Source organism: Cydia splendana, chromosome 1 (assembly GCF_910591565.1).
Source record: "Cydia splendana chromosome 1, ilCydSple1.2, whole genome shotgun sequence".
Classification (NCBI taxonomy): Eukaryota; Metazoa; Arthropoda; class Insecta; order Lepidoptera; family Tortricidae; genus Cydia; species Cydia splendana.
Window position 1 is genome coordinate 13,999,771 of NC_085960.1, and position 19,198 is coordinate 14,018,968.

At 36.5% G+C, this 19,198-nt stretch overlaps 1 protein-coding gene across 2 annotated transcripts in view; it reads right to left on the reverse strand.

The window, feature by feature from the left end:
• The window catches only part of LOC134795282 (aryl hydrocarbon receptor), a 137,138-nt gene that overhangs the window by 36,316 nt on the left and 81,624 nt on the right, over nt 1–19,198 (reverse strand). Inside the window, exon 1 of one of the 2 annotated variants that reach the window (XM_063767080.1) lies at nt 11,978–12,111. The gene's annotated coding sequence lies outside the window, so the exon portion shown is untranslated. Of the gene's footprint in view, nt 1–11,977; nt 12,169–19,198 lie in introns of those variants that run through there. The other variant, XM_063767089.1, reaches the window with a different exon arrangement.

Below are 19,198 nucleotides of genomic sequence, written 5' to 3' on the forward strand. Positions count from 1 at the left end.
TTGTAATCGCACGGGAGCAGGAACGATAAACATGTATGTCGCTTTACACATCGGGGTTGGAATGTGAACGTTAGCTTGTCAAAATATGCCACTGATAAAATTCGCCATCGTAAACTGTGTTTCCAATGTGTCTTGGGGTTTCCAATGTGTCTTGAGGTATCTATGTTGTACTAAAGCCGCGTATCCATTAGAGCAGCCTCGACTTGAAGCAAACAGCCTCAACTTGAGGCTGTTCGCTCTGAGGCATAGGCTCGAGGCACGTTACACATCCGCAATTCGACACAGTGCAAGTCCGTCTCCATCAAATGTACGGCGCGGAATGAGGCTCCTCTGAGCACGGCAAAAAAACCGACAAAATATGGCTCGGCTCGCGGCGACAAATTTGCCTCATGTCGCGGGGTACCTCAGGTCTCCACTTCAGGCAGGGTCTCGACTTGCGCGGCCTCGGAGCGAGGTAGCTGTTCGACCCGAGGCTGCCTCTAGATAGGCGGATTAACAGTTGTAGGATACTCGTAGTTAATATGTAAAAAAATAAAGCATAGGTAATTTATCGCATAGAAAAAAGAGTTCTATAGCCTAGAAGTAAAAATCATATAAAGCTGCAATTGAAATGTTGAAAATAGGTCCCAAAAGTGAGCTCATATATGAATAGCTACCTAATATAAATATCTCTCGGACTCAAGAAACAAAAGACATCGTAGAAATTTATCTACTTTACAAAAACTAAAATAAAAGGCCAATGGTTTAAGGTTTTGATAGCCAAGCGAGGAATCAGTTAGTCACTCAGGTCAAACTATTGCCGCATTAAATGCTTCTGTGCATAATATTGCAAAAACACTGCAATAAACAATCACTGCACAAGTACTTATATGATAGTATCGTATCGATCATAAACCTCTCGTCCACACGTCTGTGAGTACGCCTGCTACTAATTACCGTCGATCCCAGCGCCACAACCGTATCATTCGCTTTAAAAATAATACTGATTTCTCTACGGCCGCGCACTTTCCAGTATAATTACGCGTAGATATGGCTCGGTGCGGAAAAAATATGAAAGTCGTATAAAAAAAACAATTTCACGGTTGATTTACATAGGTGTATGCATGGTGTCGACGAGTCCATCTGGAGTTGGTCTGAAATTGATACGATTACGTAGATTGATATGTTTAATTATGGCGAGTGAGTTTGGTGATGTAGTATAGTAAGAGCACACTAGTTTGTATTAGTATTCCTACCTGCGCGCTGCAGGATTTAAATCATCCAAAGGAAAATACTTTTGTAGTGAGTAAATACAAATTAGAAAAAAATAATTTCCTTGAGTTTTGAGGGAAGAAATACGTAGACTTCCTTTTTCTACCGTCTATGCGGTAACGGTTTTTTGTATAAAAATTCTTACTGCACTTGTCGACTATCGATTCGTGCACGTGCAACCAGATGCATAGTAATATCTTGGTTTTTAATAAAATATTTTTCTAATTAGTCAATAAAAATAGGCGTTTAGTTAGTATGAAGTGAAGTATAATTAATAATATCTAGGCTGAGTGTTTATAAGTGAAAACTAAGTTATGACCGATAGGATCATAAAATCTGAGCTAGTAGGGCGGTCACGCTAGGTATGGTTAGCAAAACACATTATTGTTTTTATCTTAGATTTTCCAGCACATAAGAAAAATAAATCCTTATAATAAAGTATATTTAATCAGTTGGAGCTTTGGAAACAATCGTATTCTGCCGTATTCGAACTTTAAGTTATTCACAAGAGACGACACGTACTAGATCCATTCTAGATACGTTATAGTTTAGATATCAACTAGTTCTCTTTTGCAGCGCAATTCGGGCAACCAATGTCACTTTTACGTTAGATAGAGTAAGATATGTATTAGATGTGAATTGGATCTCTAAGTCATATCCTGTGGAAATCGTTCAAGAGTATCTCCAGAATCGCGCAAATGTCAAATTTGACAGGTTAGATCTTAAACATATCGTTATCGTATCTTGGTGATGTATAAAAGATATCTAATGGATGTCTATTTCAAAATCCGAATCGGGCCCATTGTCTCTGTTGGTAACTGGATACATACCATTAGTGACCATTAAAATAGCAAAATACATATTTTGAAACTTTGCCGTTTCTCGTTAATAGGTTATAGGGCTTGGCACACAAGATTAATCAACCTTTGTAAGGATTTTTTTTTCGTTAAGTTTTTTTTGTTATGAACATCAACATGTCCAAAGTGTTATAATGCTGGTGCATTTAAAAAAAAATCTTAATTCCCTTTTTCCCGACTTGTCTATTTTGTTAACTCTACGCTCTGACGTATCTAATAACTGTCAAAGATGGCGTGTGAGTACGGTAATTGCAAAGTTTTAGCCGCAATTATGCTACCTTATTATGGCAAAAGTAAAACTGATAGAGTGAAGGTCGTCCTTGCTGATATTTATGATTTGTGACTTTAGAGAGACATTGTCTTTAATGTAAATCTTTTAAATATTCAACTTTGAGACAACACTGTCGAACTGTGCCACGCCAAGTGAGCAATGTATTAAGTATGAATATTATGAAAGTGAAGATAAAAGTTTATATAAAATATCTTATTTGACAGACTGATCAACGTCACCCAGCGCGCCGCGGCGGTTTACTATGAAACTATCCATACAATATAATTTTGCGAACTCTTTAACGATGACAAATAGTTTGGTGCAACTGACCCTAAGTCTCAGTTTTCTCAGACAGTGTTAGAGCCTCATATAAGTAATACACTGTGAACACACTTATTCAAGTAAAATACCGCCGGTGTTGAACTGTACCTATGAAATATGAAAACAAGTTAGCTAAAAATTTTACCCGTTTTCATTGTTGACTTTCCTCGGTTAAAAAAATGTGAATTACTTAGTAATATTAATAGCTTCTGCCTGCGACTTGGTCTGCGTGGAATTAGTGCCTCCATAGAAAATCCGAACCCCTTTTCACTCCCATAGGGAATGATTTCCGGAGATAATAATAAATATCTTAAGCTAACTAAAAAACACTACTTAATGATAAGAAAATAAATTTATAAAAGGGTAAAATAAAATAATCACTTTCATATGCGCTAGCAACAGAATTGATGTACATTGTACCTATGCTTGAAGTCAGTGCTAAACCAAATAGTATGTTACAATACCGGTTAATAATACCCCTAAACAACTAATGGATAGCTTTCTTTCTTTCTTATCGAACCACACCAGAGGCATTCGGTTCGACAGTGTGTTGACGCTTTTAAGATTTGGCTTGGCACCGACTTAAAACAAATCAGTTGCTAGCGTATATGTAAGCGATAGTATTTTATTTTAACCTTTTTGAAGTCAGTTTTCTTTGTTATGTTTATTTTTATGAAAATCATGTAAAATTTAAAGTATAATGTCACCACTATAGGTAGGTACCTACCTACTTAATATTTGCCTTTTATTTCAGTTTAAGGGTGGCCACAAAGAAATTTATATCCCTGCATACTTATACATATTAAATTAAATAACAAGTGAGTTATATTCATAACGATTAGCATAAACTCATTACGTTACTTGGTCGGGCGTAAATTACTGAAATATGTCATAATAAAAAGTTTATCTATGGCGCTCCCTCCAGGGTGCGTTGTTACATTTATCTATAAAAATAACTTTTACGCTAACTGTACTTTAACATGGAAATGCCCTAAGTTCAAAGAGGTATTTTAGTTATATTTGGTAAATTTTATTTTCAAGTATCAAGGGAAATACGAGTAATGAGCTATCCTATGAATTTTTATGGTACAAGTAAGTATGTGGTCTAGGTTTTATTAATTTATTTGTTAGGTGCAATTAATATAAGCTGTTTAAAAGTTGTTTACGGAATTTTCGATAGTTTTATAATGATTTTACCTTGTTTGAGATCATAGGGGAGCCCGTAGTGATTCGGAACATGGGTGAAGCCAAGTATCGTTTTGTGGTTGTTCTGTTCTCTCTGCACATCTGTAAGTTTCGGCAATACATACCTACACATAGGGTCACCACTCCACTAACCCAGGGTTAAGCGGTTAAACCGTTAACCCAGTGTCAAATTGTACTAGTAACCATGGTATTTCAATGTTTAACCAGTTAACCCCGGGTTAGTCGAATGGTGCAAGTGGCCCTTAGGTATGTAAAAAAGGCTTGGTTGGCTGTCGTGGCTTTAAGATTTTGTGTTAAAATCTCTGAATTAAATTATGTTTAACAGTGTTTAAAATACAAATGCAAATAAAATATTTTTAATTTTTATTTGAAGTTTGTGTTCGTCTTTTGATCATGATCAAAATCAGGATTATGCTATACCTATTTCTACTTAGTTTTACGATTGAGTTGTATAATATTCTTGAATGATTTTATCCAGTTTAATTGTAAAAAAATGTGACTGCAAAGTTGCCTCGGTCTTCCCTACGGTTCAGTATTCAAAATGATGCAGTAAACACTTATTTAAAATAATCAAAATTAGATACATTTTTGTTGTAGCATTTGAAGTAGTAGAAACATTATGGAGAATGTTTTAAGTTAGTATGTGTAAATAGTAAAACACAGCGGGAACTATTGAATGCAATGCTTGTGCACAATCCCCAAAATGTGTCTAAAAACCAACTGCCACTTATTTATAATTTTTTAATTATTTTTCCGTATAACCACTATAAAGAGCCAATAAAGCTTTTTTAATTAATGATAGTTTATCTTTTTTATATGTCTATTAATTTATATATATATACTTAAATTGAGATCAATACTTAGACGAAGCAATAAAATAACTTACAGGATTTTAACTTGTACACTGGATTTAAATACGTGAACGGGCTGTGAGCTTAAAGTTGATGTATAACGACTTGTAGTATAAACGCCGTTGATATATTTTGTGAGCGACGCTCAAACAAGTAAGTACCAAAATATTTACCAAAATACTGCTCACAATTTGGTTAAAATATAATTTTACGTAGCGCGTTCGAAGACCCAGAGATGTATATTGAGTAGATATCACCACCTACAATACCTACATAGACACTAAAAGTGTCCTTAGTTATCATTATACCTACCTACGTGTTCAAAAGTAAGTAGCTCCTTAATACAATTTGATATATATAAATACTCTAAATAATGAACAAATTATAAAAAAAAACATGTTGGAATACATAAATTCAGAGCCAGTTGAGTCACTATTTAGCAACCCCTTCAAAAAAATATTGCATAAAAATGTGTTTAGAACATAGCCCTGTATTAAACGCTTACCAAATCAAAAAGAACGCGTCAAGTATAGTGAACCATTTGCAAGAAAGTGGCACAGTGATATCATGGTGGCAAGAACAACCTAACATATTATTTTGCTCGTCAAAGCCAGATAAGATTTATGTCTAGAAGTTTATTTTTATGAATGCATAAAACTTAAGTTTAATCGTAAATTATTTTCGCTTTAACAGCTCAGTGTAAATATTTTCACTTTCACAGGCTACCCCGGGTCACTGCCGAAATTCTGTCACGCAATGTAGCCATTAAGGGTTGTTTCCCCCCACCCCCCTTCCGACCCCTAGTCGGCGAATTTTACAAACTACCCTGCGTAATTTTGTGGCCCCCTATATCCCTAGCTTTTTATGCGAACCCAATTGGTTGGTTTGTCGAGGGTTTTTAGGGGTAATGCAGTTTTTGGGGTCGTGATTTTTGGGGTGGTTTGCTTATGGATTACAGGACTAGTCTTGAGACAGAGTACCAGCGCCGCGTATGTAGTATATTGCTTAACAATGATTTACACAATGAGTTCGTTCAGCGTGAAGTGTTATTCTTTTTTCAAAACTTAATTACTTCAAAATAAATTACTAATAAAATACCAAATTACTTTATTCATACAATAGTTATGAATACTTCTAAATATTATGTATATAATTTAAACGGCAATGTGACGACTTTTTACTTTTAAAAGTGTTGTTACTTACAAGGCTGTTATATATTTTCTACCGTAGCCGGCTATAAATAAGCTCAATGTGCTTACAAAGTCCCGGCCGAGCTTTGTTTATACTCGCGGAGAGCCCGCCCCCATACAGGGTGTTATTAAGGCTTTAACCGGATTACACGCATTACAGACACGTTTAATGTAAAGTGACGTTTTAGCTTTTATATTTTGGTGTGGTCAGGGGAATAAAAAAGATATTAAAAAAGCCATTTATGATAGTTTTAGGGTTTTTACTTATGGGACATAAAATACACTGGCCCGTCTAAGTCGAAATTTAGGTATGTAAGGATATGCTCTAAGTAAATATCAAGAAGTGTCATCATCATCATCATTCAGCCTATATACGTCCCACTGCTGGGCACAGGCCTCCTCGCACTCGCAAGAGGGCTTGGGCTATAGTCCCCACGCTAGCCCAATGCGGATTGGGGACTTCACATACACCTTTGAATTTCTTCGCAGATGTATGCAGGTTTCCTCACGATGTTTTCCTTCACCGAAAAGCAAGTGGTAAATATCAAATGATATTTCGTACATAAGTTCCGAAAAACTCATTGGTACGAGCCAGGATTTGAACCCGCGACCTCCGGATTGAAAGTCGGACGTCATATCCACTCGGCCACCACCGCATCAAGAAGTGTAATAATTATTAATAAGATATTTATGAAAAAAAGGTAAATCGACTTTTTTGAAAGTTGCTAGTAAAATGAAATTTTACACGATCAGCATCGATCTTTGTAAGTTTGGACAGTTATTATATGTCAAACATACTGAAACAGTATACAATATTATACAAACCATAGGCCATATGCCAATGGTCCAATGACTTTTAAAGAACACGGAATTGCGGCAGGGTGCATACACCCGTTCCATAATGTAATATCCTCTAGCCGCCCAGAGGCCTATAAAAAGGTCTCCCGTTCCATTCTAATTTGAATCTTTAGTTTGACAAATCACAATTGCATTTGTATTGGCAAGTTTTGATGTCTGGGCGGCTAGAGGATATAAGTGCGCCCTGTAACTTTGCCTCAATCAGCCATCATATAAACGCAGAGGTCTGCGTATTGAATTTTTAATACTTGTATATACAAACAAACTATGATGATTGATGACTAATTTGTCACAGGTGAAGCTATGACTAATCCCAATAAGGCCTAGTTTCCCCTCTGGGTTGGAAGGTCAGATGGCAGTCACTTTCGTAAAAACTAATGCCTACGTCAATTCTTGGGATAAGTTATCAAGAGGACCCCAGGCTCCCATGAGCCGTGGCATAATGCAGGGATAACGCGAGGAAGAAGAAGAAGATACAAAGAAACTATGATGTAAATTTCAAACAACCTGTGCTCCCAGCTCCCAGCCCTTTTACATAAGAACAAATACGTACAACGAACACATACCTACAGCGTTCGTGCGTTAACGTTATCGTCAAGTTAACTGGCTCCTACGCAGTTCAGTTAAACGTTAAGCACCGTTTAATTTCTGTTTTATGAATGTGTTATAAAAATTGCTGATTTAAGATTTCTTTAACACGCTAACTTTAAGGTTGCTTTGATTACAAAGTTGCGTCTAGATTTCAAACGTACTAATATGTATATATACTTTAAAGTTTGCATGCTACACCAAGCAGGGTAGGGTTGAACTAATTAATTATGTTGTTGTACACCTTTCTAAACCCATATTCAGCAAATAAATAAATACAAATACAAATATGTACTATAAAGTCAGCTGCAGATAACTATAATATATTAGTATATGTAGATGTGTAAAATATTGCTGTTATATTCCAAGTAATCATGTTCGTTAGTGGAACTTATCAGATGCTAGCTAACCTTTTTCAGATTTTCAAAAACAATTACCCTTCAACCGATAAGCTTCACCTGTGACAAATTAGTCATTTTCCCACCTCTATCCAAGCAACAGTAAGCTTTATGTTTATGCTCTGAAAGTCCATTGTAATTATGGTAGCTATTGGTGAGTGTTTCAGAAAACAATCGAGTGCGATAAGGGCAATCCATCATAGTGACCGCAAATGGATTTTTTACACCGAAGGTTAAGTAAAAAAATTGCTACGCGCAGGAAAATGGCCCTCTGCCTTACCTACAGGTAAAAAGAGACGTACCCAAATTTAACAGTAGAAGTACAGGTTCCCTGGTTTATAATTATCGTATAATTGAAAAAAAAAAAATTTAAATCATTTATTTACATACAATATATATATATATATATATGTACAATGGTACTACTAAACGAAATTATTAACTAGCTTAAATCTAAAATAGGCCCCTGAGGCATTGTACCAAGGATGCTGGCGGCATTTCCTCGCTGTATCACAATGCTGATACGTTGCGCGAGGTAGCCGCCAGCTCTTCGGTCACCAGTTACGTCAACCAGACGCTTCGCGATTTCTGCAAACAACTTATGCGCGCTGGGACCCCATGGACCTAGAGTTTCAACCCCAAATGGTACAATATGGTACTCTCTACCGTGGCTCTTATATTTGTTACGTTTTAATTTTTTTTTTAAATACACGTTTTATTAATATCTAAGTAGGTACGATCGAAGTAAACCCTATACATGTACCTACGTACATACAATATCATCCATCCTAACTAAATCAATAAATGTTGTCTGTCATTATTCAACACATTAAAAACAACGTTATTCTCTGTATCTATTCAGCAGTTTACCTATTGTTCTGCGTAGCCAGATATGTATAATAATATTGAGGTATCGCAGTTCGTAAACAAACTCCGCCCCTCCGCAGTGCCTAGCACGAGCGACTCCGTATCGATCCCATGCTAATACCGCTATTGATGGTATTGGCTACAGCTATTTGTGAAGTTCCGGATCTTTTCAGGAAGCTCTATACTTTCCTATAGCCCCTATAAATCCTTTATGGACTAGTTTCTACTAGATATAACCTGAGTAACATTTGGTGAGTTTACTGAGTTTGCGAATTGTTACGGAATTTAATTGTTTTATTGAACATAGACATGCAAGAGGCACAATATTTGATGTCAGCAGGTTACAAGACCAAATAATGTTACGGGGAAAACACTATTTACTGTCGTAATATCACCTTGTATGGAATTATGGATACATTTTTTTAAGGGTTGGTATTATAAACCAAAAAATAAATTTTCTGGCGTCTGAAGACAAGGATATCTATTTTAATAGTAAATCTTATTTTGCTTATACTTGATCCTCCTTCTCACGTCGTGTTCCTCATTGCTGAAGGTCGTGAAATCTCCGTGGAACCAGCTTCTCTTTGACGGTGTCCCGCCATCTGTACCTGTCTTTGGCATCGTGAAGCGCGTCATGAAGTTGGGTGTCCAGGGTACAACGGGCTTGATCTGCCCACCTTGTTGGACTACGGCCTCTAGGTCGTTTGCCATCAACCTTGCCAGTGACTATGAGTTGTTCAAGATTATGACCTTTCCTGGCTTAGACATACCTGCTTATACTTGATATTTTATTGAAAACAAGGTATTTAATTCAGAAATAAAGTATGTACTTGTACAATGATATTCATCACTCTCAAGAATTTCACACCTCTCGTTCAGTCCTACTTTCATACATTCCTTTTCTACATTTATATATTAAAATACAGACCCTAAAATCATTATTACAGTTACGAAATTTCGAGAAGGTACAAATTTACAAGCTACCGGTATTGGCGTTCGGCGAACTAGTGGCGCCCCGTGGCGCGCCTCGCCGCCGCCGTCAATGCTTCAACAGTCGCTTTCGTTAGAATTACAAGCTGTTTTCGGTACTGATGTTGTCAAAAGTCTTAGTAATTTAAGTACCAACAGCCAACACATGTGTATTAACTATATGTAAAGTCATAATGCAAGTGTTTACAAATGGGATTGTGTATTTTCCGCTAAAAACTGATAACTTCAGTTCATACCCAGGTCAGTTTTTTTTATACTAAATAAATAAATTTATTACTCCCAATTAAAAAAACAAGTATCTCTCTCTACCTACTCAAGACAACTTTAAAAAACGGGATACAAGAGACTGGTTTGTAGTCGTCGTCCCCCCCCCCCCCAAACATAGACTTAGTTGCAACATCCACTGCAAAGTTTACATAGTTGCAGAAGTCAAGAAAATATTTTTCGCATTTAAAAACAAATTGAAATATCATGGAATTTAGGTAATCTCTCCTTCTTCATTGTTCCATGCAACACATAGAGACCTGATACTACCTATTATGTAATCATAGAAATTGAAGCAATCGTATTTTTATTTTCCAAAATTTTCATTACTAGGTACTTATATGAAAATAATTTCGCTTCCAACAGTACAGAAAACTGAAATAACCAGTCAACATTTCACGTCGTCGGTTCCTTAAACCCCCGCTTACCCCATAAAGCATGCTGCGCCCCCTACTGATTTTTATATTCGATTCTTGTACGGTATAAAATTATAAGGCGCATCAATAACTCACAGCTGATATATAGGTTGGTAGCGGACGTATGCAAATGTAGTTTTTTTGTATTGACGATTTACGCGACCAATTACTGATGTCGGCCGTATTGATTTGTATTATTTTATTAAGTAGTTTTTGATGTAGCTCAGTTCTGTGATTCCTAGTGCCAAAGGCAATACGCATTGAAAAATTGGGCATAGTCGGGTAAGAAACGGTCCTAAGACGGAAGTATCAAACAACAAACCTGACAAACATCGAAATAAAGGATATCAGTGAATTCTAATTTCAATGGCCCGGTACTATTAATATTGTATGCTACCGATACACAGTAGCCGCTGTATACTTAAGCATTAAAAATATCAAATAACCGGGTAACTTGTAACATCACGACTTCTACGATTAAATCAAAATCGACTGTGATATCGGTTACTTTTACACAGAATCGAGAACGTACATTTATTAATACGTGTTGTAGTAATAAAATCGGCTGACAGCATTAAATACGTGTAGGGCATCGCATTTATTAGTAATCGATACATCGGTCGGTATGCATATCAATTATCGATTCTAAGCCAGATTACGCGCTGCATGTTAATACGTGCCTAATATTGTAGTGTTAAATTAAGAGCAGTGTCTTGGAGAAATGCGAGCGAATGCTTTGCACTAGTTAGTTAACTAGTTACAAATTATCCACTTTATGTGACTCTAATAAGCCATACAGAAAAGCGATATCATATGGTAATAGGATACTTATCAAGTTACATGATCAAATCACTCATATCTTAAGGTTTTTAAGTAACTTTTGATGGTATTGAACAATTTAACATGGTTTACTTAGTTTATCTTATCTTTTACATTTATATATTTCGGAAACGGCTCTAACGATTTTGATGAAATTTCCTATATGGGGTTTTCGGCGCCGAAAAATCGATCTAGCTGGGTCCCCCCTGGGAAAATGCGCATTTTTGAGTTTATATCTTAACACAAAGCTCGGTCTCCCAGATATTTTATTTAATATTAGGTAACTCCTGAAAATTAGACATTGACAATGTCTTTCATTTCCTTAAATAAATACGCCTACGTCAAAAGAAAAACCTTTACCGTTAAGTTTTTGATGGTCAGGAGAAAAGCTGGTCCATTTGGCTGCAATAAATATGCTTTCCGACGTGCAGTAGACTCATACATCAAGCCATCTTGTAAAGAATGATCGTTCAAAAACCGTTAGCAAGATAGTTTTTAGTGTTCCGTGCAAAACTTTGTTCACGGAACACTTATGGGATCACTTCGGTCTTATTGTTTTTTATTAGCCTATGTGTGTGTCCCACTGCTGGGCAAAGGCCTCCCCTCTAGTTATCTCTCAACATCAACGACTCGGGTTTTGGAGCGAAGCTCTGATGTGTTCCTCACCCTGTCAGATCTTCGGACACCTAGGTGTCATGGGATACTTCGCTCCATTGCCCTTTGGCAAACCTTGAGCCGGGATTTCTGCACCTCAGTAAAGTTAGTGACCAGGTTTGGGCATCAAGGTGAGGAAGGGCGAGAATGCACAAAGCAATGAGCAAGATAGTTACCTTGAAAATAACTTTTAGTCCTTAGGTAGCTGACAGACAGCCGCAGGATGGAGAGGCGATCCAGCTTGCTGAGGATGTTCTGCTCGAAAGGCAGCAGCGAGGCCAGCGTGTCCAGCTCAGCGTTCAGGCGCTCGCGGTGTCGCTTCGAGGGGTTACTCTTCGTCACGCCGTCTTTTGAAGGGGGCTTGATGCTGGAAAATAATTCGCAAGTTAGTGCTCTGAATTACTTTTTAATTAAGTATATGTACCTGTATGTAACATGTACAAAAACCGCATTATGAAAATAAATGTAGGTATGTATTTTTTTTTTCAAAAATATATTTTCTAAGTTAGTACGTCCATGGCACTTCCTCCCTCGTAGGAAAAATATTAAGGGCCTGCCCTTTAAACTACGAGACGGCGTGCTTGACGGAAGCTAGAGACGCCTGGCTGACGGCTTGTCCGGGTCAAGATTTACCTTCAAAATTACATATTCAACGTTGCTGGGACGACACTTTGTGCAAAATTAACTTTGAGGTACTACTTTCCAGCTCTGATGGTCCTAATACACGTGCGCGGCTGCTCGCTGCTGCAGAACGGGAATCCGGCCAGTGGCTGCATGCCTACCCCTCCCCCCCCTCTGGTACATATTTAGAACCGGATACCCTACGCCTAGCCGTAAGCCTTAGGCTAGGGGTCAAGGTCTGCGCCCCCCACGGATGCCCCTGCGGCGCAACCGTCGACGTGCTTGGACACCACGGCCTCTCTTGTCGGTTAAGTGCTGGCCGCCTCTCCAGGCACGCTGCCCTAAATGATATCATCCGCCGGTCTCTTGCCACCGTCAATGCGCCAGCTATCCTCGAACCTAACGGCGTTTTGAGGGACGACGGCAAGAGACCGGACGGTATGTCCCTGGTCCCGTGGAAGATGGGACGGGTGCTAGTCTGGGACGCCACATGCGTCGATACACTGGCACCGTCCCATCTACCAAGAACTTCGTCCAGGGCTGGGGCGGCTGCCGAGGCGGCTGAAAACAAAAAGTTTTCAAAGTATCAAGGTCTCGGCCCCCAATACCATTTTGTGGCATTCGGTGTCGAGACACTGGGGCCGTGGGGTCCAAGCGCTCATGTTCTTTTTAAAGAACTGTCGAAAAAGCTGGCCGATACCACCGGTGACCAGAGAGCTGGCAGCTTTCTCTCGCAACGCATTAGTATTGCCATTCAGCGAGGGAATGCTGCCAGCATCTTTGGCACAATGCCGCGGGGGCCTTTTTTAGATTTACTTTAGTTTAGATTAGTTTAGTTTTTAATTTTAGGTAGTTTTTAATTTTAGTTAGTTTTTAATTTTAGGTAGTTTTTAATTTTAGTTTTTAAATTTAGTTTTTAATATTTTTATGTTACTCATTATACTGTATTATTTTTATCGACCCTTATAAATGCATTTCAGAATAAATTAAGATAATTAGTTAGTACGTAAAATATTCAATATTAAGTAGTAATTTATAAAAGCTAGATATTAGAATAAAATACCGCAAAGCTATGAGTTTTTTTTATTACAATAAATTGTCTCATATTTGTGCACGACCTGACTTTAGTGCACTCAGCAATAGTACATTGTAGGAGAGGATGGAAAACCGCTAAAAGATGGACGAGTGAGTTTGAGAGCCGACACGTTAGTGGAGGCCCTCAAATAATACGGGTCCATCTTTAGCGTTGCCGGCCGAGGCATTACATAGTGCTTTTCACGACTACTGCGAGGAAATAAGAAAACATTTACATAACTATAAGTACGAGCCCGCGACTTCTCTGGTAGCAAATTACTAGCCACTGCCTGTGCTGTCTCTTGAATTTCGGTAGGCGTCATCGTAAGAATATCATTTTCTTCACTAAAAGAACTCATTTTTATAGCGAGCGGAGATACCTACGTATTTCTTGTATTTTTTAGTCAAACACATTTACACTATCCAATTCAGTAAGTATTTTCCGATCCCGCCTTTTTTACTTTTTTATCACTTTTCAGAGGCGGTTTTCTGTTGTTTGGTTCAAACCGACTCTAAACTTAGAAGCGTTTTTGCTAAAAAACCACAAACAGCTACAAAAGTAAAAAACGCCTTAAGCGTGAACTGAATGAACTGACTGAATGAATGAATAGTTTTGACATTTCTTTTTTTTAACAAGAAATTGGTCCTATAAATAACCTAATTTTATTTTTGAAGGAAAAAGTTGCGCCAAAAAAGACGTTTTATTGATTTTTATGTTTATTGCTGCAGCGAACCATCACCAATGACAGATGATGATAACAATGAAACATTGTAGTAGTGGTGGTTCAGGTGCTACAGCTATTGCCTACTTTCCAGCTTGGTTTTAGACCATCTTTTGCCACATTTCCGAACAGTGGCGTGAAAAACTATTAGCCTGACTGTACCTAATACGATTAAACTGCTGAGGTTTTAAATAGACCACTAATTGTGCCTGCAGAGGGTTCTGTTTAACCCCATTATTTGAAAAATCAATAGTCTGGCGACTCACACTGTAACAGTTTGGTTCAAGAAAAAATCGTTTACTATTTTTTAGAAGCATTTGTAAACCTTTTGAAATATATATGGATATCTACGATTAATAACGTTTATCATTTTAAATGTAAGTAAGTACTTTTGATATAAGAAAGCGTTTAAAAAAAGTTATTTAGGGAAATATTTTTATGAGATAACTAATATAATTATGCCATTTATTAATTAACCACAAATTACACATATAATGTATTACGTATATTCTGCCTTAAACGTGAAGTTATTTTCTACCTCACACCTCGAGTGTAAGCTTGCTAACAAAGGTAATTAATACGAATTCCATATCAGTCATATTTCGAAAAGGCTATTTAAAATGACACATCGCTTTGTGGTCAAGGAACAGTAGCATGGGGTCGCACTTCAAAATAACCAAATTAACTTTGCAGTCGGATAGAACCTAAAACGTCTAAAGTTGATTCTTATTTTGTAGGCACTACGGTGGGCGGATTGTGTATTGTACTGTAAATTAAGTTGGTGGCACTTAGCTAAGCTAACTAGAGCTTGGTCACGCGAGGCTACTTGTTAGCATAAGTTATACTTGGATAAGGAGCGAGCTTGCTTATTGTGCTAAGCTTTTGGGTAAAAATTGTGCTATAGGAAGTGAATAAAGTAACGCGACAATGTTTTCTTTCAGGCTGCCCTTTTTACAATGTTTTATACCCTGTTCCCAAGGATAGGTACTCCTATGTTAGGTACTCAAACTGCAGTAGCTAGGTATCTATCCGACAGTGTCTACGGTGTCTACCTCATCGCTCTTTCCCCAAACTTTGTATCGGTATATTCATATGTATTGGATTATTGAACCGTATTCGATTATGTTGATGACAGTTTTCATTGTTATTTATTTATATTAATTGTATGGCACACTATACGGGTAGATATATTATAATAGTGAACCAGAACCTAGACCAATGGTAGACCTTGCAATATGACATTTACTTTTAGTCGACGATATTGTCAGAGACGATTTTCGAACTTTCGACTGATATGATGATGATGATGTTCAACATATTCAAAGAAAGTTAAAAATATAAAATTGATCATACTTGAATCATTTGGATCGGATCGATCATTGTACTTGAATTTTCCCTATAAATTATGATGAACCGACCAAGGCAAAAACTCAAAACAGCTAAACCTTCAATGAACAAAATATTTTTTAGTAGTAATATTTAAATTTATACTTAATGAAAATTAAGTAGGTACCTGTGAATATTTTTTTTTATTGTTCAGAACACATACAGCCATACATAAAAATATAGATATAACTTACAAAAATATATAAAAACAGACCTGGAGGTTCATAATGTGAACCTGTAAACATCAAAACATGCAAAAGCGTTTTGCGAAGAGGAAATAAGTAAAACATAACTGATAATACTACTGCTACCTAATTAAAGTGATAATTTATTTTATCAACAGCAGTTTGGATCTCGTTTGTTCTTTTAAAGCAGCAAGAGAGTGCATAAATATTATTACTTAGTAAGAAATAGATTTTTCGCTGAAACACGCAATAAAATAAAATACATAAATCGAAAATAATTGTTCTCTGGATACCAGGTATAAACGATTAATAAAATCAGTGCAATGTTTCATATGTATTTAACAATAAATAAATCGTAACAAATCAATTGACCCTTTTAATAGGGCCAAGTTAGTCGGTAATCTATTTTAATTACGGTTTTTATGTTAAATTATTTTGTGTGTAGACAAAGCGTATTTGCTTTTGTTAATTTGTTTTGAGGCTCGCATTAGTTTCGTTTAAATTAGTTATACGAATAGGGAAATGTTAGGAGACGGGCCTCAAAATACATATTATGCAGGTATGATCTTTTTGTTACCAAAATTCGTTAATACCCAGGTATTTCGAAAAAAATAACGAAATGAGGTTTACATAAATGAAAAAACCTGCCCTACATATAAAAGTTACTTCAGGTTTTCGGTTAGCATAATGTAATCTACGCAACTGTCTCTGTCGCACTAATAAGGAAGAGTGATAGAGAGAGATTACCGTATCTTGACTAGGTACCCAGATCGGTAAGTACCAAGGAAGACTAAGCGTACAGTACTTATATCTTTTTTTTGGGTTGCAAAAGCAAATCATTCGACAAAATTTTGATATACGTCTAATGATTTGCTTTTGCACCTTTGTCACTACTATCTAGGTATCTGATAAATTGTCTACGCAAAAATTGTGCAGATATTAGTTGTATTACCTAGAATGTTATTTTACGTTACGAAAGAATTTACACTCGTATAACCAAAATTGATAAAACAGCAATCCATTTGCAGGCAGATGTACTGGTATCCTTAATTGAACCGATAAGTAACTCTGTAACTTCTCCACACATTTCCTTGTTAAAAATAACTCCGTACATCGGGCATTACTCATCGCTCCCCGCCGTTTTTGTTGATTTATTCAAAGGTGGGTATCAAACGGCGCAAGAGTCGCCCTTTGATAAACTTCGGTACAATTTGTATCGATGTACCTACCCTGTTACGTTACTACAGAAAATATACCTTACAGCATTATCGTTACGGTTGATTTTAACGTTTGAATAAATGTCAAGTGCGAGTATCGAATAAATCAATGACCGATTATTTCTATAAATCGTAACTCGATTAAGTTATAATCGATGGTCGATTGTGATAGGTTGTTATATCGTAGGCCGCGTTGTAAGTAAATGTAAGTAGGAACGTTGGTAAGTTTAATTATAATGTAAGTTATTCGATTTATTCAAATACATTTTGAAGTATTCTATAGCTTTTCGGGTGGCGGGGTTTGTGATGGTATTAAAGGATAACATGTTTTTAGAAAGGTGGCAAAGCTACAATAAATTATGTTATTGAACAGTTAGTTACCTAATGCATGTGTTCTCGTCTAGTCAGATCATTTTCTGAGGTTTCTCTATTTATAGAAATAAAATATTTTAGATAAAATACAATATTATTTATGAGTTTTTCTTGAGATAAAGGAAAAAAGTTTCAGCTAAATATGCTGTTGACATAGTTATGTACTTTTTCATATAAAAATCATACTTATATTTTCACCTTACCCTGTGAACTTTTGCTGAGTAAGTCAATAAGTACGGAAACGTGATGTAAATCCTAAGGCACTAAAAACAGCCTTAGGTACTTAATTATTAAGATTAAATAAATGAAATAACATTTAAAAATGAAATTTCTACACATTATTAGAAGACACAAGTTGCACAAAAAGTAAAATGTTTATTGATTTATATTCATTTTACTGATACCTATAACTAAACACTAAATACGAAATAATATTTAAAACATTTGGTTTTTGATATTGAAGATTCATTTCTCTAGATAAAAACCCTAAAATTACCAGCCATTGGATCAAAGACCTCTCTAAACGGTTTAAATATTTTAAAACTCAAAATGGTTTCGAAATGATCGAAACAAAGTGTTGTAAGTTGCTCTTTCTCATATTTAGTGTAATTTCGAGTCTAACGAACATTTAATCGAGCGGCTTAATAGTACCATTTCGACTTAATATGTTAAGAGGTAGGAGCAGCAAAAAAGTGGATTTATCGAGGACGTCATAAATGACTCATAGTTAAGTATGATTTAATTAAATTATGCTGAAGTCTAAGCATTTGTTTACATTAATAAAATAGAATATTAAAGTTATTATTCTTATTATCTAGGCTAGCTGAAATCTGAACATATTCCTTGTTTTCTTGTTCCTAGATATAACAAAAAAAAAACAAGATGTTTATTTAGAAAGTGCAATCGTCTAGTCTAGGAGATTAATACTTATAGGTAGTTAATTAGATGATCAGTTATATAAATTGGTTGTTCCAGTATGCGATAGGAAGTATTGACATTTGATTAAAATCGTATTGGTTCGAATTACTTAAAAGTATGTAGCGAAATATTTCACCCATTTAATTACCAGTTTGAATTAAAACAAAACTTAGTTCACAAACTACAAAAATCAACACAAATGAATGGTTTGAAAATCCACATCTGAAAGCATACGCTTGGCAAAGCTGAAAAACTCGTTGGTCGGTAGGATCGTACGATGAGTTGGCATGTCGTGCAGTACGTGCCAACTCATCCTACGAGCCTTTTTGGACAATGGAGATCACCTATCGACTTCCTCGACGTTTGCAGCTGACGTTAGTGTTAGTAGGCTTCTACAACATCTTTATATTTCTGACACAGATTCTAACATAAACGCAGGCTTAGTTAGATGCTTCAAATGAAATTTTGAAACAAGTTATTTCTTTATCAAACTGCACAACGGGACTTAATCGCGTATTTAAGTTTTAAGATTTACCTCCGACGTTTCGAGGACGGCGTTGTCCCCGTGGTCTCGGAGAAGACTGGCTCAAGTTGACATCAACATCTTCTAGCCGCGCGAGTTTTTCGAACTACCCGCACTTGGTCTTGTTTATCAGTTTGAACGTTTTGCGCACTAGGGATGTCACTCTGTCGACACACAACACTAACGATATTCGATTTATCGACTGTCGATATTCGTTTCCGCTTACATTTACTAATGACTGGATTCCATGTGGATGAGATCTTAAAACCCTCGTCCCGATTAAAATTGCAATGTTTTTTGATTTCAATGGCTTCCCGCACTTTTCTACTGTAGAAATGGCGATCCGTGGAGAGGATTTTAGGGTTATGCAGCTCAATCC